The sequence below is a fragment of the Pipra filicauda genome, unplaced genomic scaffold, assembly GCF_003945595.2.
Source record: "Pipra filicauda isolate LSUMZ 115617 unplaced genomic scaffold, ASM394559v2 scaffold166_size2123106_pilon, whole genome shotgun sequence".
Lineage (NCBI taxonomy): Eukaryota > Metazoa > Chordata > Aves > Passeriformes > Pipridae > Pipra > Pipra filicauda.
Window position 1 is genome coordinate 420,317 of NW_024104173.1, and position 24,502 is coordinate 444,818.

The window sequence follows — 24,502 nt, forward strand, 5'->3', positions numbered from 1 at the left end:
ATTTTGATTGCTTTTGCTAAGCTGCATCATACAGTTCCTCATGGGCTACTGATTAGTAGCACAGTACTACAGGAGACATTTTTGCAGCTGTAATCCAGAACACTTAATAAGAAGGAAGCAGACTACATAAAATACTGTTATTAACTAAAAAAAAATAATTAAAAGATCAAAGGTAGCAAACAAAACCTTTGTAACACTAGGAAATAATTTGTCATATCTTACATAGTGTGGAGTGGTTTATTTGTGTATTTATTTATTTAAATTAATATAAAAAAATGCCAGGGGACTCAATCCTTGGGGCTGCTAAACTCTGCTGCAGAAAAGAACTAAAGCGTTGTCACTCAGCCTTAAGTTTTTTACTTATAAATTTTCCTGATTGCAGGCATTGTTGGAGCTGAAGAGATATAACAAAGCAAGATCTTACTGGCACTGTTCCTCCTGATCTGAAAACTTGCGTGTCAGAGAATGAGTAGTGCAATTGCAGCTACATCAATGCTTGACTCCCCAGAGTACCTCCAGAGTAGGGGACCTCCATGTCTCTCCAGCAGCTGTTCAGGAGATTTACAGTGTGATCTCATTCTCTTAAATTTGATGTGACTCAAAGGCATTTGGTACCTGGCAGAATTGTCTTCCTTGTTTTTTTGCACTGAGAGAAGCAAGATATAATAAGAAGAAAGGAAGAAAAGGAGTAGGGAGGGTATTACTGTTAAAAGTTAAGGCAGTGAAGGCCCGTGATACAGGTAATAGTAATTTTCAGTAGTTTTAATCAGTTTTGTTTATTTTTGAGTACTTAGGGTTTGCACTCACAAGAAAGCAGCAGTGATAGGAGTCAGATATCACTGCCTCCTGAAGTCCCTGGGAAACAGTGTGCCACATCCAGAAGCTCAGTTTTGCACAACTAGATCCACTTGGGAAATAAAATTCCTAAGAGGTTTCCATAAGAAAATGCCAATTTAATAACAGAAATAATTCACTAATCATTTTGATTCATGCAATATTTAATTTAGAGGAAATAGGTGTTGGAGGATCAGACTTTTAAACCTGAAAATCCTAGTGTGAGATTTAACAATAAAAAGTTTAAATTTTCATTCCAAAATTATTTTGCTTTGAATTGTAGATAGAAACACACACAAGAATTAAAAGACTACAAAAGACTACAACAGGCAATCAGTTTTGCGTATTGGTCTGGTCAGTGCTTTTGCTAGTCTCAAGAATAACCCCTTTTGTCTTATGTTCAGTATCAGCTACCAATGTGACAAAACTGTTCTGATCTCCTATTAGTCTCTTCAAAGCTCCTGATGGTAGTTGTTGTCCTTTCTCAGGACCTAGTAGTGAATTATTCCTAAGGTGTTCCTCAAGTTCAGTGAGCCCCATGTTTTCTGCAGCGCTTGAACCTCATCATGTATTTCCAGCTTCAGATTTGTTTTGTTGCACAAGAGACCATAAAATATGCCAGTGGTTACTGTAATGCCTTTGAGAGGACTAAAGACCCTAAATTACCCAGTGTAACCCTTAAATTTTAATCTTTGTACTGATTAATCATGCCTAAGTCAGGACCCAAAAAAGGGACATTTATCAGTATGCTACTCTACCTGATATCTGAGGAACAGCCAGATCACCCTCTAGTCTATTTTGTTCAGCAGTAGCAGCAAAAACAAGAGTCTTAAACAGAAAATTCACGTGGATGACAGATCAGGCCCTAAATGCACATACACACCCATACACACACAAAGTCATGGGGATTGCTCTGCTAATGACAGATTCTACAGTTAGTTGGAAGTCTTTGAGTGTGGAGAGTTTTCTAGTTTATAAAAGACTGGAGAGTTTCCAAGATTCTCTGAAAGCCCACAAAACCACATCAGTATCCTTGGGAGACCCAAGATAATAGAGGATTGATCCTCTTTTTCAGCATGAAAAGAAACCCTGATATCCAGAAGGTACCTACAGATACAGGCATGTGGGAATGGATAAATCAAAATTTCCTGGAACTCTACACCAAGTCTATCCTAGTCAACTAGCAGAAAAGGCTTTATGTGAAAAAGTTTTGGATCATAACCTTTTTGTACTCTCTTTCTTACAGGTTAGTGATTGATCTTAAACTACAAAGAAACTGTACAATGTCAGAGCTACGGATAAAATAAAAAGAATATCTCTATCTAGGAAAGAAAAAAATGTAGGTATTTTTTTTCCTAATTGTGACTGTTATGACTCTCTGACAAGTTTCCTAACCTTTCTATGTAAAAAACCTGTCTGAGCTGGTAAACATTGAGGCACATTAATAGTTTTTCTTACAAGTGTATTCCTTATGATACTCATTGTATGTAAGACTGAATAAAGGACACTATTATACCATGCTGTCACTTCAGTAGAGCCTTTCATAACTCACTTTAATTACAACAGTTGGGGTTGCAAGGTTTAAAAATATTTTTGTTTTGACTTTTGTTTTCTTCTTCTTGTAACCTGTAAAGAAAATTTCTGACTTCAGTGAAATACTAGCTAATAATAGGGACTGGTTCTTGCCATGTGCAGGAGGATAAACCACTTATGATATTTATCCAGAACCAAATATACAACTACACATTTTCCATTTCTTTTTGGATCTGCTGAACCAGAGACTGAGGACTCAGTACACCTAATGTGTGTCATTTTCCCCCCCCATGTACTGATAGTAAGATCCAACAAATGGAGTAAATAACAGATTGGGCCCTATGTTGCTAGGTAACATAACATCTACGCATATATCTGTTTCCTTTAGGAATATTATATCCTCTTCTCCCTTATGACCTTGTAAAAATATTCACCCAGAATAATTTGGACATTTTGGAAGTGATTTTCGGAGGGGATATATGTATTTTTAAATCTAAAGGTATAATACTCAATTCTAAGTGTTTAATTACACTTTCTTCCATATATTTTTTACATGATAGTGTGTGGATGCATTTACTTCATGTTATATGCATAGCAATGCATAGTTGTACAGTAAAATAAATTTTAAAAAGTGGAGAAAAATGCAAGGAATTGATTATACACAAACTTAGATTTGAAGTTAAAACCCTTATCTTTCTGTGCAAATGACAGCAGAAAGATGTATAAAACATCACTCATCAATGTAAACATAGGAGGGCTGGGAGAAAGACAAACCTTCCTTATTATTAGCAAGTTACTGAAGTTTAAAGTATGCAATTTGATCAAAATTAAGCTAGGGATTTTTTATTAAAAAGTAGAAAGAGAAGATAGGTAGAAAATAAGCAGAGATTAGTCAGTTGAGTTGGAGGGATATTTACTTCCCTAAGGATGTTAATGAAAACCTAAATATAGATATTATACTACCTGGGGACTCTGAAGCAAAAAGATGTGCAAATTATTTTAATAAAAGGACTTACCTGCCTAGAGCATCCTTATGGTTTCATTTTCCTGTGATGACAACTATTCTGTTGTGTAGACTTTAAGAGCATGTGCCATTGTTGCTAACAAGGTTAGTTAGCATCATACAGGCCATAGAACAGTAATTGCTGTACTCTAGCTTTTAGCCCCAGTTCTGTCTAGCTGAGCATGTTCAACTTACCCTTGGTGAGAGGGACATAGAGAAAAAATAAAATCCCAACATGACTTATAAGGTCAGGACTTCTGACTGTACATCCACAAATCCCAGCCTGAGGCAGCTTCAGGAGTCTTAAAAAAGAAGTTTGCATTCTGGAAGAAGAAATAGGATGGCTATGTATGTAATTCTCGTAGCTATGAATTTATTTCCTGTGCTTATCAGTGAAGATATATGTATCATGATCCCAGCTTGGCCTGCCTACAGACCCTTCCAAATTATTAATGGTAAGAGATTGATGATATAGATAAGGAAGGAAGGAAGGAAGGAAGGAAGGAAAGAAGGAAGGAAAGAAGGAAGGAAGGAAAGGATTTTGTTTCCCTTCAGGATTTTAGAGAGCTTTTTATGTCTTTTTATACTTTTCACTCCCTCTTTTAGGTTGGATAGGAATAATCAAATTCTTTTTTCTCTTAGGTTCCACAATGACTAAAAAGCTAGCTTGCAGTCTTGACCACTGACCTTCATAGGGAAAAAAAAGAAAAGAAAGGACTGGAGGGTAAAAGAAGATTTATTACTTCTCACAAATAGAAACTCTGATTTCATTAGCAGAATTTCCCTTTCTTTCCAAAAGAAAAGAAAAATAATAATAATAAAAAAAGATCAAATAAGCCCTCTACCACAAAGTTTCTGCCCTCTCTTAACACACCTCGATCTGTTTAGTACCCTCACCTCTCTGCAACTAATTTGCAGCAGTTTACCTGCCACTTATTTTGAAAGACAACAGATTGGCACATATGAGTCAAAACTTGATCTTTTTTACATCAGGTTATTTTTTTTATTAATTTACATATGTATAATGTTGGTATCTTTATTTTTCAAATAATCTGAATATCCTTCTTTAAGAAGTATATTGTGTAGCAATTCAAAAGTAACTTTGAAAGAACGTAAAGTGTATCAAGATTTGCACCTTTGCACCTGCATATATTTAAAAATATATTTTGATTATTCCTTTCCACCCTTACAAATAATAGCCTCAGGAGAGTTATGTAATACTTAATTTGTATTGTATTAGGTACACACAAAAAGAAAAAGAGGAGAGACAAGTAACCTTGCAACACATATTCAAATAATCCTCTGCACAGTGATATTTTAAGCACTGAATAACCATGTATCATTTTAAATTACTTACCAAAGTTTATAATTTTTATTTTTTAAAAAATCAACTATTTTAAAATCTGAACTGCTTTCTTTTCCTCCTAAACAAAGCACACATCATAAAAAATTCAAAACATTTACATCACACAGAGTAACAGACAGATTTGAAATATAAAGTGCAATTTATATTCAAGGTGAGTTTGAGACTGAATGTTGGAAATAATTCCAAATATAAACCTAACAAACATGTTTAACAATAATTGCAGCCTATGTTTTCTCTGAAAATGTTCTCTGCTTATTGCTCAGCATGAAACATAACATTATTTTTCCTTTTGACAAAAGCTTATCATGCAAACCATTTTTTTCCATCATATTTATCACAGATTCTGACATAAATCAGGCAAAAAGAAAGCCAAATTTAGAGCATGTGAGCAAAATACGTAGATATTTACAAAGTCTGGGTGTATCGATCCTTGTTTTTCCATTTCAAGGGGAAAAAAAAAAGGAGCAACTATTTGTTTTAGTCTTGCATAAGAGTGAATATATGTCAATTGGTAGCTGACTTCCATTTTGGATAGTTGTTTCCACCAAAAATAAAAAGCTACGTTTGAGGTTTTTGAAAGAATTACTAAAAAGGAGAATCTTTATCCTGGAGGGAAGAAGCACAAATTTCTCTCTGCTTATTTGCAGATATTTAGCTCATGAGATTTACTTTTAACATGTTTCCTCATTTTATATTTTCCAGAAATATCAGGCAAGCAGAATTATTTTTCAAAGAATTACTTTAACAGTTAGTCTAAACCAAGAATAGATAATGTACTTTTGTAGGAAATAGCCAAACATAATTCTAAGTATTTTCTTAGAGTATATATCAAGACGTAAGAAGGAAAAAACAATCAGATTGTTTCCACCTTTTTCACTGTCTTTTGAGATTAATACTGAATCTGTTTTCATCTGCAGAACAATTCTAATTTGGGATGTAAGTTTGAAAAAAAAAATTATAGTGGTAAGGTTTATCATCGATATTAGACACAGAGAGTGATTGAAAAAAAATATGGAAAAATGCACCTCCCTAGCTTAAAATGCTAAATCAAAAAGCACACATTCCTCTCATTTGCAATTTCAGAATTAGTTTGCAAAGAACAGCAACTGGTTTACTAAGAGCATGTATGTTGAATGTTTTGCTGCCCTCACCAGGACACCATATAATTTTGCATTTTATTTGGCAAACTCCTGGTTAAATGGGCTGATGGCCATATTCCCTGCAATAAATCAGCTATAATGAACTGCTATAATAAAGCAGTGATTAATGCCATGTGATATATGTACAACTGCTATCAGCTTAAATTGTTTTAACAGAAATTAGGAGAGGTCCAGTTGATCAAAGACCTACAAAAACTATGGATTAAAAGTAAACTTCTGAAGTCAGATATTTTAAAGTCTATTGATGCAGAATCAGAAAAAAAAGATCTTTCATTGATTGACTATAACAATAAATATACCAACAAGATTTGCTTGTGCAGATACCTTTTCTGTAGAAGAGATGGGATTCAAAACGCAAAATAGTTTTGAGTTCTCAATATTTACATCTTTGATCTTTCTCTAAATAGAAGAGAAAAGCATTAGCTTGTTAGTAAAAAATGTTCAGCTGGTGGCAGAAGCATGTCTCTAATCAAAGAAGAAAAAGTTCATTGCCATTAAGCCAGTATGTTAGAGAATTTATAACTGCAGTTACTATAACATTCCCTGTCGCAATTAATTATCTAGACATTGGTACATAAAATACATTTTGTGGTTTATTTTTACCTGTGGTCTTTTCTTCAAGTTCACATTTTTTACAAGTTTCAGTGATTGGGAATTCATTGCTTCTATTTTAAATGACTAGTGGATCTGTTGAGTATTCTTTGCTGAATTATCTCATATTTAATGTTAGAAAATTCAACAGTAAGGCAATAAGAAATTATTATTAGTTATAGACTTATTAAAAAATGACTAAAATACAGATTCTTTCTATAAATATCTTTTGTAATTTATGAAGGTTAAAAGACAATAATCTTAAAAAGTCACTCTTTTAAGAATAATTTCTTTAACCTCTGTTTGAAATAGAAAAAAGATAAGAGCAAATACATTTTTCTAAGCAGATCATGGTCATTAACAGATAATATGAAGTTCAACAGTGAACAATAAATATTCTCTGTCCTCACTTTCTTTTTATTTTTTTCTCTGAAATAAAATCCTTACATGAGAACTGACAGATTGTCTAACAAATTTCCTTGTCCAAGAAACTGGAAAAAGCCTTCAAGGTTCACCAGGGATCATATTTGCCCCATGATAAACAGAACCTAAAATACATGTTCTAATATCAGATGGATCAGCCCCAAAATTTTTTCTCTTATTAAGTCCCTATGGTATTACTTAAACTAGAAGAAAAAGAGACTTTAAAATAATTTTGCTGTAATTACATAGCATGAAAAAAAAAGAGAAAACTAAATCCTTAGATATCTCTGAACTGCTAATGGTTTAAGATACATTTTCCATCCAAATATATTTCTAAGAAGGTTCTAAAGCTGAAATTATAACTTTAATATTGCTCCATCCAGACTTCATGCTGCACCACTATTTCACCATCTGAGTAATCTGTTTCAAGTCTAAGACAACAAAAAGAGTTAATGGCTTCAAAAGTACTGCAAAGAGACTCCAGAATGGAGAGCCCTAGGTTTTGTCAGTGTCTGTGTCTAGTTCTGACTTTTAGAAAGTCACAAAATTTGTATGCGGTAACTTTGAGCACGATGCCTGAACAGAATAAGGGCAGTAAAAGTTATCACAGGAGAGCTCTAAAGCAGCATAACTTGTTCCTTTGCTTTCATCTTTCTGCCCAGTCTAAAGGGGCATCTAGAAGAAAGAGGAACAGATGACATGTGAAGAACACAGACTAATCCCTGAAAGGTGAGTTTAGAAATCTTTTTTTTTTTCATCACTCTAATTTGCATTAGTACTTGACCAAAAAATATGAGGGATGATTTGTGGTTTTCTGTTTTCTCTCTCCTAGTCTGTCTTTAGCTCTCTGTGGGGAAGGAGAACAAACAGTTATTATTCCTTTCCCCAGGCTGAGCTGTGGTTTCCACAGTCTGACATGTGAAAAAATAGTAGAACAACCAGAATTACTTTTTTTCTTTCTTTCTCCCCTCCCTGCCTTCCTGCTTAGCTTGCTAGCAATGCTGCAGTAAGGGAGAACTCTGATTATAGCATGGGTACTTTTAGATACCTCCTTGTTATTGCTGACCTGGACTTTTCTCTTATTGATCATGTAGTCACGAAAAATACATCTTACTTTTTAATTACCATTGATAAACATCCCTGAAATGTTTCTTATCGTTCATGAATAAATTATTGAGATCTCATGATCCTGTTAAGCAATGTATGGAGGAATTTCTAAGCACATAACAGCATAACAAAGGTATTTGTCTGTAAAAGATAAATACACACATCAGGACAATTTTATCTCATATAGGATATAATATATTATAGGATATAGGAGGAGTAATCTGGTAATTTCTCCATGAAAAAAGGAACAAACCTGACCAGCACCTGTTACCTGAGCTTAAAAAACATCTTGCACATTAATAAGTTATATTATCTGTACTATATATATTTTTGGTGCATTAGAATTGCATTTGGATATATGATAGAACCCCTGAAAATTCTACCAGCAACCAAAAGACAAGTTATACTTCTGAATGGGGTCCATTTTTTACCTATTGGATAGAAAGAGCCAAATAATATTTAGGTATCAAAATATAAGCACTGCAACTTCTAATAGTTGTCACCAAAGTTCAAACCAGAGCCATGAGTAAGGTATCCACATGCTTTGTAATGTATACAGTTAGTCAGAAACGTGCCTTTTGGAAGAGATTTTAAACAGTGTAATATGTGGAAATATTCCTGCACACTTAGTGTAAAGATGTAGAAGAACTCACTTAAGAAAGAATGTTGGAAGATTTCCTTCAAAGGTTAGCATATCCCCGTAAGGTAGATTTATTGCATTTATTTATTTATTTATTCATTCATTCATTTGAATAGATGTATGGGATCTTTTAGTAGGGAGTAGAAAAAGACTGGTATGGGCTAAGTCTTTCTAGATCAATCTTAAGGCACTGATGCAGGCAGCTGGTGACCCAGTGGTGTGTTCTACATGCTGCAGAAAACAGTATAAACCACAACGCATCTGTCTCATTGAAAACTTTACAGGTCTACAGTAAGCATGTATTATATATTGCACAATGCCAAATGTGAATTCTTTTCGATGGTCTCAGAAAGGTTTCAATATTCTATTGTGAAATGGAGGTGGGTTTAAAAATATGAAAGCTTTTTTGACAGAGTGAAATGAATACCAGGACTTTTACCTCAAGAAGTCTGAAATATGCTCAATTGCCTGTTTTCTGCTCATCCCAAGGATTATACACAGAAGTTAGTAAAATGTGAAATTCTGTGGGGTTTTCAGGTTGCAGCTTTGGACATAGCACCTTTATGTTTTTGAAACCTGTGTTCCTGTTTAAGATATTTTGTGCATTGATTTAAGTTTTATATTTTGGAGTTTTTTCCTTCTTTTTCATAATAAAGCACTGCCTCAAACCAAATCTGGTCAAATAAGTCAACATTTTATTAGTTTTAGAGGAAACTGTTTCTATTTACTCTAAAGGTAAATTATTGTTTGAGTGTGAATGTGAGAAAGAGAGGAAAGACAGAAAAGGACAGTAAGGTAAAATGATAGAAAATATAATAGAAGACAATATAATACGATGCACTAAAATATAAATGAAAATCTTTTCTTGTGTAAGAATCTGCCAAATGATCAAAGTAACATCATGTCTTCTCATCAGCGTGTTTCCAGCCCACTAGACACCAAGATGGTTCTAATGATCTTCCCACTCAAGCACATTAGTCAGTGTCCCTATTATCTGCTGCTAATATTTTGTGCCTAAACAAGTGTTAGGATTTAATTGTCTCACTGTGGGGCACTTCATATAGCCTCCTTCTGAGTGAGGCTGGCAGTTTGGACACAGTCTTCATGCAGGTCTTGTTATCTCTGAAAACCCTGGGCAATGGAAAGCAGGAATTTCTGAAGAGCTTGTGTCACTTGTGTATGGGCCACACTTGGCACTGGCCCACTCACACAAAACCTACATCAGCAAAGTTATTATCACACACTGGAAAAGGCTATCTAGAGATCTTTAGCTATTTTCAGATACCTTCAGTTCCTGATTAATATAAATAGAGACATTTTTGTGGTATAAGGCAATTCTTTGCCAAGACTGCATTTTGCTCTAATACTTTATTATCCTATGAAAAATTAAACCAGAATGATGCTATGCCCAAAGCCTAGATGGTGATGGTAGGTGCATGTATAAATATCTAATAGATGGTGCAGATGGTGAATTCAGGCCTTTATTCCAAACTGTGACTCAGATGGAATGAATTAGATTGCATTCCATGTCCCCAGACATGGAAAGAGCAACTGAAATTTTGATAAAGAATTGGATTAAGTTATTTGGTTTAGCTGATTATGGACAATATCAATAATGCTTTTAAAAATAATGCTACATGGACCTGTAAGGGCTTATGAAGTATATAAAAGGAGTCTGTGAAAGGCAAATAAGAAAAACAATCCACTTATCCAACTGTTGACTGGTTTAATTTTTTTATAAAGGATCCAGTTGAAATTATGTCAGGATCTGTTGACATCAGTTTGGAGAAATGAAAACAGAAGTAAAGGAAGAAAGATAAGTATTTTTAATCAATACAGAAATTATGAGAGTCTTTTAGAGTCAAACACAACTACCATCAACTAAGATTCTTTATTATACCTTTTGTATACTAAAGGAACTAAGTACCATTTTTTGACTTTCCATGCACCTGACGTGATGATACGGCTTTTGCCTCAAAACAAGCAGCAATTATTAACAGCTTAATCAAGCAGCATAATCCAAGGCTAACAGATATTCACATTTTACAGTTCATTTACCCCTTTAAAAATTCTTAAAGTTTTAAGATGAGTCTTGAAGACTAATATTGAATCCTTTTTACCACAGCCAATGATGTCAATTAAATTGAAATTGTAACAACCTGCACTTAAAATGTTGAAATCACAAATAATATCGGTACATACTTTTCCCCATCAAAAGGAAAGCTCAGTCCTTCAAAAGCAAGATATTAATGATTTTTATCAAGTGCTTTAGTAAAATCTAGTCAATCAGATTGAGAAATCTGCATCCTATTAAAAACAATGGGAAATAGGTGCATAAAATCCACTGTGGATTTGAGTTGTAGATCTCAAAGCTTTGTGGAAATTTATTATTTTAATGAGGTAAAAAACAACATAGAAAGCACTTGATGGAAGTTACTCTAGAACAACAGAATATAAAGTTAACAAAGAGTGACAGCATTTTTAGTGCTGGTCCCAAAGGTCAATTCTCATCAAAACTCCTCCTGAATGGAAGCGTGTAATAATAGGTTCTCTAACAGCTTCTTCTAAAGAACACTAAAGAGAATTTTTCCAATCTGTTTGAGAACTGAGGTTTTCTTGCTGAGTACACTCTACTGGTAGCTTACTCCCTTTAAATTAAGGCTTTACTGAGCCACATGTAAGAAAATTTGCTGTGACTCAATATGCATAGGAGGATATATTCTCAGTAGGTCTGCCAGCCAAAGCTGTGAGAGCATCCCAGAAGCAAAAATATAACCACTTTGGTAGCAGCTGATTTTCATATTGAGGATTTTAAATATTCTCTGCAAAACTGACCAAAAATGCACAGCCAATGAATAATTAAAAACTAAAATAGAAATATTCCCCACACAATGAACAAAAAGTTGAAATTGAAAAAATTGAAACATTTAAGCTACCTTCTGAAATCAACTGACACTGAGATGTACCAGTTAAGACACTATTCGGTCTGAGCTGCAGTAAGTTTCCTCAGAAATGACTCCATGATGTCAGGAAGCAGAATACCATATGCTGGTGTACCAAAGAAACATACCGAAAAGACACATTTAAAAATCTTCAGGTACAGTGTCATTTAAATAAGTAAAAAGAAATATTGACTCTTCAGTTAATATATAGTAATCCTGTGAATCCCTTAGAAAGAATTCCTTGTGGATGCAACAAATGATGTACACTCAAAAAGACTGTGTTGGACCAAAAAAAAAAAAAAAAAGCAACACTGAGGGAAACAAAATGTGAAAAACAAGATCCAGCTCAAGAAATCCTCTTAAGTGAAAATGAGAGGAAAAATAGAAGAATATTAGGGGGAATATCACCTCTGCTTTGTTGTTCTTGCTTTTGCTTAAGGATCTGTTTATAGCTCGTGCTATATCACCTGTATATTGGTGACCCTTGGTTTGATTCTCTGTCCTGTTCTTATAGCTTGTGTAGAAATGTAAACAAGTACCAACAGAAAATCAAACACAGCTCTCTCAAAAAGCTGCAACTTACAAATACTACACCTATAACCTCCCTTAAAGGAGTCCTCTTCATCATTTCCCAAATCTATCTGCTACTGTAAAATGCAAAAGAATCATGAGATTCTTACACAAAATGAATTTTAGACAGTAATACCTTGGCTGCATCCGGCTGTCACAGAGGAGTAGAATATCTTCGTAGACTTAATATATTGAGATTTATTTTCTAAATGGAGACATACTTCTACAGCACAAAATGACAATGTATTCACTCTATTGCTGCATATGTCTCTCATTCTCAAGTAAATTCTCGCTTGTTCTATGCACTGAAAACGTGTGGTTCTCTTAATGCTGGTGGTGTAACGTTAAACAATGTGTGTAGCTATCAAAAATGAAAATAATTATATAAGTCCTACTTATAAAAATCTGTTCTGTTGCAGAAGATAGAACATGATAGAGGAATAAAAAAGAAAAAAAAAAAATCTCTGCATCTTTGATGTGGTTAGCATTGATAATCTAGAGTGAAGAAGGATTCCAGAATTTCAGAAATAAACTGAAGGTCAACACAAGGGAAAGATACTTCTATTTATGGTATTTTGCTTTTAATGGCATTTCACTACGAACAGTGTTTTTCAAAATAATCTCCTTCATCATTGTACCAGTAAAGAAGTTAAGTCTTTGCATTTTAACATGGAGAAAAATCAAAGCATTTAGTTAAATATCTTGCAGAATTTGTGTCAGTATGTTCAGTTTCAAACCCAGCTGATTTTGTCAAGCTGCAGTTTTGTATGTGTAAATGTCTATTGCATAGATGTCTAAACTGAGTATTTAATGATGCTACAATGACACAATTCAAATATAAACATACTACCAACAAGGAAAGACTTTGACAAAAACTACTGTGATCCTAGAGGCAGATTATCTATAAATGTTGAGATAAGAAATTAATAGACTATCTGGGGCAAGGCAATCTCCATTGAGAATCTAGACTCTCCAAAATGTCATGGTGATTTTAAAACAACCTTGTGTATTGATTTATTGTGCAAAAGTAATGATAACAGAACTACAAATTTAATCCAAAAGAAACTTAAATAAGTTTAAAGAGTCAAATGTGTATATTTTATTCTTAACTTTGCAAGAAACAATGACAGAGTGGTTAAAGCTAGGCATGACCCCATCATGTCTAGATTCCTACAAAGAAAAGCTCATCAGATAGCAGGGTCTGCATTTTAATGCCTTGTGTCTTTAAAGTACTCCTTGTGATGCCATCACATTAATTAGAAGTTACAGCAGCAATCTGCTATTTTTATCAATAAATTTCCTTAGGGAAATTTTAGTAAAGTCACTGTAAAGAAAGAGAATGGAGATCAACCTTGTGGAATCCAAGAAGATAAGGGGCCGAGAGCTGGATGACTGTGAAGCCAATGAAGGATTGTTGGTAATAAAAGAGAAGGATTGTTAGTCATAACCAAAGCTTGTTGGTGATAACACGTTATGAGAAAGAACAAGATGTGTCTGGAAAAGGGGGCCATGTGGAGGTAGAGCAGCATTTTTCCTGAACAAACATCCTTGTTCTTGTTGCTGGAAATAACCACAACGCAGTACAGCACAAGCATAGGAATGAGGCTGGGAAGAGGGCGTGGACTGTATGGGGGGCATCAACATCACCGAAGACCCCTGAAGCCCTACAACCCATTTCCAGAAAGGTCTGAAAGAACAGGCTGCATCTGCTAACTAATCTGCATTGAAAGTGAGAAACTTCTCTGGGGTGGGGAAAGCCTGTCTATAAAAAGTACCCCCACCAAATCTGGGCGGCACGCCCAGGACCATGGACATCCCGTTAGCTGGACTGATGCATGAACCAGGACTGGTGATCTCCTTGCCGACAGGGACTAACATACCAATTTCCATGCCAAGTACATAATTTATTAAAAATTTTGGGAGTTTCTTCAGACCTCTAACTGGTCATTGCTTTCAATCATGAGCATCTACAAATATCGAGTTCTCCCTTGCCTTTAAGGGTGGGAGGTCACGAGACTCTGGAACATAATTTTGTTGGATAAATGCTCTCTAAGAGGACATTGCCTATTTATAGTGACCATATGGGGAACCTAGAGGACTGTTCTTAACAGCTTAGCAGATCAGTTGTGTAGAAACCAAGAACAGCTGCTGTTATGACAAAGGTCTCTGGTAAAACCCAGAGATGTGCTAAGTCTCAGCTACAGCAGATGTGTCTGCCAGATCGGGAGAATGCATAATACAAAGCACAACTGAAGTGAATCTGACGTTGCTAATATTACTAGAATTCATTTCAAAAGGGAAAATACATGAGTAGATAGAGAGACACATGGATACATGTAAACACACACACACATACTTCACAGGCTGGTAGAAAAAAAAAAGATTTGTGTTTCATTCCTACTGCAGTATCACTGGCCTGTTCCTGACGAGTTAATGTTTGTTGTCAATATGTCTTACAAGGAAAAATAAATAGCAAGCCAATGCACCATGAGGAAGCAGCCTGTGACTTTAAAGTAAAAGAGGTCAGTCAATACATTTTATCAAGGTCTTTGTGTTATTTTCAAAGAATGTAATAGTTGTTTAGGATGTTTTGATCAATATGTTTGACACACTGAGCATTTCAAATCATATCAACAGTCTACAAGTCTCCATAAGGATCTCTGTTCTTTTTCTTTTACATAAGCTCTTTATGTCCCTCCTGAATGTGACAAAGGATTTCAGTATTTCTACAGAAATTAGAAATCTAATTTCTATTGTCTTGCTTTTACAAAATTTTTCAAGAATTACATATTCAGCAGTATAACTGTTTTCCTCTCAAGACCACGAGGGTTGTTATTTATTATTCATATTACCCATGGGTATGATTAGTACTTTCCTCAAACATGGATACTACACTGAAGAAATTATTTCCTAAATGGGTTCAAATGTAGTAGGAAAAAAAGGGAGGAAAGTGTAAGAATAATCCCTTATGTAAATTTAAGTTACAGTGTTTTACAACCCACTCGCGAAGCCAAGGGTAACTGAGGTTCTTGTTAATAGATCCCTTGGGGCATATTAGAGAGAAATGACACTGAATGATCAGTGTTTATAAATATATATGTAGGATTTATTTTAGAGCAATGGGGAGGAGGTATGTAGCCATTTTGGTTATTATCTATAGATATATAACAATATACAAGAATAAAAATAACACTTAAGAAAATGTATAAGGAAAAGAAAGAAAGAGAAAGAAAAGAGTAGAAAAATATCGCCACCCATCAATCCACCAACGAGACTTGCTTGTTTCTATTTCCATGTCTGTTGGTCAAAGTGATGGTCGCAGCCTTGATCCATTGGAAGTGGGGGAAGCTCATGAAACACAAGGTTCAATGTGTTAATATATGCTTAGTTTTATATGGGAATGCTCAGGTACCTCCTCAGGTTGGGGGGGGAGGTTTTACACTTTTTGATGCAACACTGTGGGTTTGATGCAACACTGTGGGTTTGTTGCAATACTGCACAGTGCTCTGGTGGAAGGCCCCAGAAATGAGTCTAGGGACGTTTTGGGAGTCTTTGATGGTTTATGACATCTTCTAAGATGTGACATCTACCTCTCATGTCACCATAGCTGAGACAATTATACCCCATCAGAAGGGATGAATATTGTCAGGCTACATGTGAATATCTCTATATCTCCCCTGGGGGGGAATTTTACAACTGAGCCAGTTGTGTAAGGGAGGATAAAAAGCACTATCTTGCATCAGCAGGGTCTGGTTCTTATCAGCCTTCTCCCTTATTTGGCTCAAACCCCAGCTTTTAGCCTCCATTGGTGGTGGGTGCACACCCTCTCTGTCTTATGCAGATCAGAGGTTTTGACACCACACGAAGACCTTTTTCCTCCCCTTTACTTGAGAGAGGGTTGCAAACCTGGCCTCAGCAAAGCAACCTGCTGCTTTTGCAAATAGTTGATTGTTTGAGTCATTACCCATTAACATTTCTCTCTGTTATTTTAAATCTTTTTTTTATTTCATATATATTTTTTCCATTTTTCTGCAAACCTAAAGAAATGTATAGTCACACAGACATTCTTTTAAATTCTTTCTTCTTGTATTTTTTAATTATAAAATGTTTCTACTAATTTACACAATGTTTTTAGGGTATTCCAAGAGCTCATCCATATATGTGAGTGTATATACAAACATATATACGTGCGCACATATACAGTGCATGTACATTAATAGCTTAAACACATGACATATAATTTCAGTGCCATTTCAGGTATCCTAGATTATCTTGCCAGTCAAAAGGGTATTTATCATTTCCTCTTAAAACTTGTGTCAGCAAGATGTTATGCAAATCAAAAGATATCTTTTATATACTCGAACATCTAAAAGGATGTTAAATGCTTTTGGGTGATTTCTTAATCTTTGTTGAGCACAGCGGGACCTCAAGCAACTAGTTCACATAAAGGCACCCTTATTGTAGACACGTGAAGTTATGGCAAGTTGAGTCCCATCAGATGCCTAATTATAGATATCTAATGTAATTTAATAGGCTCAAAGTTGTTCCACCTTTATCTAGTTATCATTTCGGAAGGGGATGGATCTCCTTTGGGTCCTGTGTCATATCTACCAATCCTAAACACACATCTTGGAAGCTCAGTAATATCCAAAGCAGTTTAGGATGTAAGTATTTCTAAAATTGAATCTCATCCCTAAAGTCTTTATTTGTTTGGTAAAGATGATATCAATCAAAAAGAAAAGGGATGTGATATACAGATATCCATTTTTTTCTAAAGTTTGCTTGTTTCTTCTACGTTTTTAAAATTCTGTGAATCTCCAGGCAGCAGAATAGCTGTGATTAAAAAAGAAATTCCCATCTCCTGGGAGTGCGTCTTTTAATCTATATTAGGTAGATAGAATGAGATGTGTTCTGAAGGTATCTGTTTCTATTGATTATATGGAGAGCTTAAGATAACTTGCTCAGGCTTAAATTCTATACTTCTAAATTTATGATAGACTAAACTTTCTCTCTGCTTACTTTCTTCTTTCCCCAGTGAAAAATTACACTGCACGGATGTAGAACTAGTAAGGCTACCTAGGGTCTCTTCACTGGTGAATAGGAGCTGTCAGCTCCAAAGGAGTAAAAGGTATTGAGACATGGTTTAGATTATACAGAACTTGCAAGATTTCTTTCAGATTGTTTCAGCAGAGAAAAATCAGGCCGAAATAAAATTTATGAAAAATGAAGAAAATGTGATTTTAATGAATATACCAAGATTGGATTACCTTTCAATTTTGTCTCCAGTCACACACAAACCTCTGTAATACTGAAATGCCAGGTTTGCTTGTGAAGCAACACTACAGAATTTTCCTTTTTCTTATTTCTTATGTGTTCAATCCTACTCTATTTTTAATAAAGTAGAAAGTACATACCAATTCCAGTCAGAAAATAGTAAAACTACAAAGTTAATTGTAACTGCCATTGTTTTTCTTCATTGACAACAACAGTGGTAACGTGTTCATATCTTCTACTTGTCTGATAAGTCAGAAATATTGCTGCAGTAATAATAAAAGAGAGAGAAACTCTGCTGCAGACAGAAGTAAACTACTGCTGCAGAAGTTTCCTTTAAAATCTTATGAACAAAAATTAAATTTTGAAAAGACAAATGTTTGTTCATGTGCAAAGAATATATGTTAAAACTGGAGCAGATTCAGAAGAATTTATGTAAATCAAGTACCTTCAGTAGGACATGAGGAAATAAAAAATCCACAAAAAGACTGGAAAGAGGACAATGATGGACACAAAAAAGAATCATAAGAAATAATTATTAGAGTTTACATCACTCCATACACTGATCAGACATGAAGAACAAGGAGAATGATTATTTCATAACTCAATGAAAAATCATTTCTCTGTTACAAATGTGTTTTTCTGGACCCTCCAACCCCTATCATGACCAGAAAATGAAGTTAGTATATAGCAGTTTTCTAATTTTTTTTTCTTCTTTTCTTTCTCTCAGCCCCCACAATTGACAGAAAATTTTCCAATATGTGCAATAGCAACAACTCACATACTGGTAAAACAGGTGTTCTCCCATTTGGTTTTAGTTGCAAAACTGCAGCTGGGTCAGAAAAATGCTTTAAAGGACTTTTTTTCTTCTTTTAATGAGAAAGTCGTGAGATAGGAATAAAGCAAAAGTGTCAGTCTTCAGAACAGATAGAAAGAATGAAGAGAACCATTAAGTACAAGAGGAAAATACTGTTAAAAGGAATAGATCAAAAGAGCTACAACCTATTTTTCTTTTTACCGAGAGTAAAGGTGATGAGGGTTCCACATCATAGCACAACAAATTACATACCTTTCAAAGTAATAATGATAGATAAATGAAAATTGTAGGCCATTTGTTGTGGAGAAACTTTCACTTGCTTGAAGGTGTTACAATGCCATCTTCATTTAAAGACTACAGTAACATCTATATGATTACTTCTTCATTAAAAGATTGTAGTAGTATCTTTAATAAGTGCATTGAGTCAGAAAAAAGAGAAAGCATTAAGACAAAAGACTAAACAAAAATATACTTTGTGTATATGTGTGTATATACATATATACACACCCATATATATATAATAACTGCTTTTAACTATAAGCATAAAACCCAAATTATCTATTTTTTTCCCTTTTCCTAAGTCTATTTGTATATAAAATTTGGGGGTTTTTAAACAACAAAAAAAAGAAAAAGAAAGTGTGTTTTGTAATCTAACATAAGCAGCCTAAAAGTAAAATCATGTAATTCCACAAAAAAATCAGTTTTTATTTTGTATACCTATTCACTTTATTTGTCAATGAATAGTGACAAATAGCATAATAAGTTTAAAACAAAGGCATGACTGTAAGAAAAGAGATATTTTATTTTTGTTGCAAGGTAATTATAAACCATGTTAATAGCTGAAACGAAAGCTGCCTGCTACTTCAGGTGTGTAAATCTGAAATGAGACAATCCTTTAGACTTATCAGTGTAAACAAAATATCTATTTAATGCATAAAAACCAGTATTTGCTTATGTAATAAAATTGCAAGCTCTTTGTGCTAGAATAATGTCAAAGTAAAACAATTTTGTTTGTTGAGACTCCATTTTGCTTAAAAGAGAAAATCACATACTGGATTCTTTCTGTTTCTTAGCCCTCCCTTTCAATAACCAACCACAATAATTTTGAAACAAAGAGATGCAGATTTGATCAGGCGCTTGATTGCTGTTGATGAATACTGCAAACAGTTGTGAGATAAAATAAAATGAGGACATGGCTGATACAGTAAATAAACAAGAGACAAGATGTCATAGATACATAGTTTAGTCCGGAAAGTAGCAACTAAGCAAACAGAAGCCACTTCAACCTGAATTCATTTATAAGACAGATTTTTAAATATAGTCAACAAGACACTAATAATATTGAAATTTAGAAGCCAAAACTAACAACAAGGAAAATCTGAACACAGGCAAACGGATAGTGAGCACTCTACAAACTACAGGAGATTTAAAGAGCGGAGGTTTGTGTCTTACATCTTTCGCAAGACCTGAGGCTATGAGCAAGCAGTTACTTAAATTATATCTCTCTCATATTACTCTGTTTTATTTAAGTTGGAAATGCATTCTGTATCTTGTATAATTGAAATTCTACTCGATCTTGCTTATCGATATTGGCTTCTCACAAATTTTGTTTTAAAGTTTGAAATTAGTTATATTATACTTTGACTCAAACTTTAGATCATGCAAGTTAGACATTGTACTTCAAAAAAGCCCCAACCAAATAATCCAAACCAAACAATTCTTATCAGTTAATTTTAGATAGCTAAAAAAGAGAAAGAGTTTTTACAGAGACAGACTTCTCTGAGTTATTTGGGTAGTGATTTTAGGATGGAAATATTTTTTCTTTGGAAACACTGATTTTATTTTTACTTAAAAAGATAACTAGCCTTGACTTCATATTTGAGCACGTGAGATATGTGACACCTTGTAAGCTCAATGCACCTGGGTTCCCTTGATAGTCCCTGAAGTTTGACTAATGTAAAGCATAAGCCAAACAGCCTGTGTGCTCAATGAAGCACTGCCTAGAGCTAGCTGAAAGAAATGTTCGATATTGAAGAGTGTCCTTCAGTAGGTACTGAACTGAATGTGTGCATTTATCAAAGGTAGCCAGTGCTGGTATCCATCAGTTATATAACAGTTACTAGGGTTCTGTGCTTAGAAATGCGAAACCTCAGTTCTGTTTTTCTCCAAAACCTGAGGAAAATTCAACCTCCCTCAAGTCCAGGAAATGTTCTTAACCATTAGACTATAAGGCATTCTGGGAAAAGGTGTTACTATTTCCTCTATATGCAACTGGGTCACTATACAGTCAGGAATGTAGGAGTCATATGGAATTAATAGACTGCATTACTGGAAAATAACTATAGGGTCAATAAAACCTTTCTCCATATATTTGGAATTAGTCAATCCATACACAAAAAAACAAAGGGAGATTTAGTGTGTTACTTTAAATTGGTTCGCCCAACTAGAATGTTTTACAGAAAAAAATACAGAAGTTTTTTAAGGGTTTAGGCCAAATAAAAGGCCATGAAAAAAGTAACAAAAGTTTGGAAGAGAATATAAACAGTCTTACATAATAAGCACTGCATGAATCATAATGTGAGTCATAACACTGGGTAGTTCACATGAAGAACAAGTTGATGTTTTTTATGTCTATATTCTTAAGAAGATACTGTGGTGCATTTGCTTCCATTCATTTTTCTACACACTTTAATTAGGATAATTATCCAGCATAGGAAATTATTCTCTTTCACATATATAGAAACTTGTAGAAGCCAAATAAAATAAATGTAGATTTTTCTTTCTCACAGTAATATTTGCCTTCTGAGATATGTTATTTCTTCTGAGGTAAAATTTCTTACCAGTGTCATTCATAAGATGGAGGAATTCATAGCCTTTGTTCAATCTTCAGAGAAATTAACAGTTTTTACAACTCTCTGGTTGCATCCTAACTGCAGGTCATGTATACTCCATTGCAGTCCTGGTCCCTGATCCTTTGGATGGGGAGGGCTGTTAGTACACATCACAATTACCACCTGCTTGTCCTTTTTTGTCCCCTCTAGTTGAACCTAAGAAAGGGATAAGATGATGGACCCTTAGGTGTCCCACTAAAAGGAAATCAGGATGCCTTTGGACTCAACAGCTGAAAATCCATACTAGATAGCCCGCTTTTACTTCTATCACTCATTTTTAATTCTGCTCCCTTGAACCACTACTGTGGGAAATGGCTTGGCATTGGACACGCAGAATATGGAGCACCTCCTTCACCGTGGAAATACATCCATGACAAGGAACAGGGACACTTTATGGAGAAGATATATTTTTCCTTACCCCTTTATTTTTTCTGTTTTCTGAAGCAATTTTGGAGTTTCTGCAAAAACAGGAAACCTCTTGAGATTATGGAAAAAAATGTTGATAACCTGCCCTCTTCTGTTTCCATTTTTTTTCTTTCTGGGTGTCACAACAGAGATGTGTGTAGAATATATAATTACTTAGAATGGATTTTAGGGAGTGAAAGAAGTTATAACATAGTAAGTAGCTGTCCATACTCCAGCAGCAGACATAATACAAGTTTGGTAAAAGTAAAAATATTTTAGCAGTCTCAAGTGAGTTTCCAGAAGTTATGTTTCACCTTGCTAGTGTTTGAATAGAAGCAGGAAAAGATATTTCATTTCCTCCTCCTTTATCATAGAAGTAATTCATGATGCTTTGCAGCTTGTTGTGTTTTGCTACTTTTGCTCTACATTCCTATTTTTTTTATTTTTTTTCTTCGTTTGACTTTCTGTCTAGGAGTACTTCTGACATACATCACTGTCACAGGCTGCATAAGGATGAACCCTAGTGACTTCAATTAGTTTTTCCATTTTATATTTTATTAAACAAGAATCCAAAGAAGGAAATTGTTCAAATTATTAGAAAGTACTTCATTCTCCATTTATGGCTTGATGTGCTTTCCTGATTGTTTTCCTATTTAACTAAACTCCACTGACGAGTATTCTAACCATCAGTACATTTTCTTAATATTATACTTTTTAGAGAGAATTGAAATTTCACTTAATGGAAGCAACATTTTTTCAATAGGTTTTCAACAGAACCAGAATATCTATATTCTGGAATAGCTGGATAGGATGATGATTAGTGCTGTCTGAAGTGCTAATGAACAGTACCTGAAAAAGGAAATTGGCAGTCAGTGGAAATGGCAAAAAAAACCCACATAAAAAATACAGCGGCAATGTTCTAAGATTTTTGGAATCTGTTGAAATTCTACAGCTTTATCTACATTATTACTCTCATTCTTTCTTTTCATTCACATTTTGACTGAAAATTGAAATGTAATGTACCCATGCAGTTCTCTCTTTCCACCTGCTACAGAAAGGAAATGGTGCCTGAATGAGATGTATTCTTTGATCAAAGAGATCACAGACAAATACACCATCCAACTGGGGTTTGTGTCCCAAAATATCCCAGTAGGGTAGGACAGGCTTCACGAACAAAGATTTCGGGAGTGCTCTACTCACATTTGTTACAATTGCGCTGGTGGCTAAAAAGACCAATATGAGATAGACAAGACCGGTTGCAAAAGACACAGCAGAAGGACTCCTTAGGTCATATATTCTGCAAGACACGATTCTTTCTCCTCAAGAGTGATCCTGCGTGCTTTCTCAAAAGCATCAGCAGCCTTATAGATAGTGTGTCTCCAGACCTCCCAATTGGAAGCCAGAGTAGACCAGTAATGTTGATCAATATGGCCAAGGCTGAGATGTTGTTTCAGGGAGTCCTTGTATCTTCTCTTCAGGGCTCCTCTCTTGCGGCAGCCGGTGGTAAGTTCAACATAAAGCATGAACCAACTTAAATATGTTGTCACAGATTGGCTCAGCTTTGGAGACAGTCAGGTCCATCGGAGCTCTGTTGGACATAGGGGAAGCTTTCAGCAGCTTCTCACAGAAACCATACCTGGTAGCTCCCCCCATCCTGCTACTAAAACCTGGCCATGCAAACCCAATGCAATGGCCTATAGGGAGACTCTCATACATTGTCAAACACAGTTGTCCGTCATATTTTTAGGATACATAATAAAGTTAATAGTAAAAACAATCACACAAACAAACTTTCTACTAAAGGTATTGAAGGATACACTGTGTTTTCATTCATTGCCAGAAAGTCAATATCACAGCTCTGCAGGATGAAAAAAGTTAACTTCTGAAAAAAAATAAACCCCTATTCAGTCATTAAAAAAAAGCAGTAGTGATTTCATAATAATAATAATAAAGTAAACTTAAAAGTGGCATCGATCTAAGAATGTATAAGATTGCAATTATTTATGTACAACACACAGGAAAACTACACATATACTCTTAAAGAAGGACCATATTATTTTGTACAAGAAATAAGCTTTGTACAAAGATTACTACATCTTTCTACAGAAAGCAAGCCAAGATAATTTCACAATATCATCAATGTGCTCTGTATGCTAATGAATCTACATATACCTGTTTCTGCATATGAACCATCACAAGTTTCATGGTCTTGTAAGAGTATTCAGTAGACCAAAGGTCAATGTGCATTATGCATGAATTTTTTGTTCTGAAAGAATGAACTTTTTTAAAAGTATGGGGATTATTTTTACCACTGAAATATTTAATCTTTATAAAAATTATTTCAATAGCAGAAAGAGGATAAAAATCAAGGTCTATTTCCTTCACTTTTATTTATAATACAGAGGCACGAAGAACTAGAGGAAACTATTTCTTTCTCGTAGCAGATTTCATGATTAAAAATACTTACTTGGCCTTGCAAGGCAAATTGGCTGGTATCTTGCAACAAGTCAAAGCTGTCTTTTAGCTCAAATGTAATTCTTTAAAAAATGGTACAGGTTCCATCTGTGGTTTTGATTTGCTATCTTCTAAAAAAATCTGTTGTCGCTTCAATTTAGAATGTTGCCTTGCAATTTTATCACAAAATATTCACACAAAGCAGTCCTCTATGCCATTTAATTTATGCATATAGATGCTAGGCATATGCACGTACACACAGGTAGGCACACACTGAGGTACACATTTTATACACTTCATCACATCTACAAGATAAGAGTAAGACTTAATTCTGGTAATTTTTTATCCTAAAGTGTAGACTCAGGTTTGTCACATGTGGGATTTTGCATGCCTTCTTCACTAGTGTCATGACCAAAGCATTAATTTTCTATTCAACACTCAGCAATCAACAGGTTAGGGGAAGAATGAAGATAATATTGTAAAAGGTGACATTTA

At 34.6% G+C, this 24,502-nt stretch overlaps 1 long non-coding RNA gene across 1 annotated transcript in view; it reads left to right on the top strand.

Annotated features, from left to right (window-relative positions):
- Positions 1-24,502, top strand: part of LOC120322891 — a 122,271-nt gene that overhangs the window by 17,449 nt on the left and 80,320 nt on the right. The window contains exons 2-3 of the long non-coding RNA XR_005562841.1: positions 2,081-2,173; positions 7,573-7,639. This is a non-coding gene — a long non-coding RNA (uncharacterized LOC120322891). The remainder of the gene's footprint in view (positions 1-2,080; positions 2,174-7,572; positions 7,640-24,502) is intronic.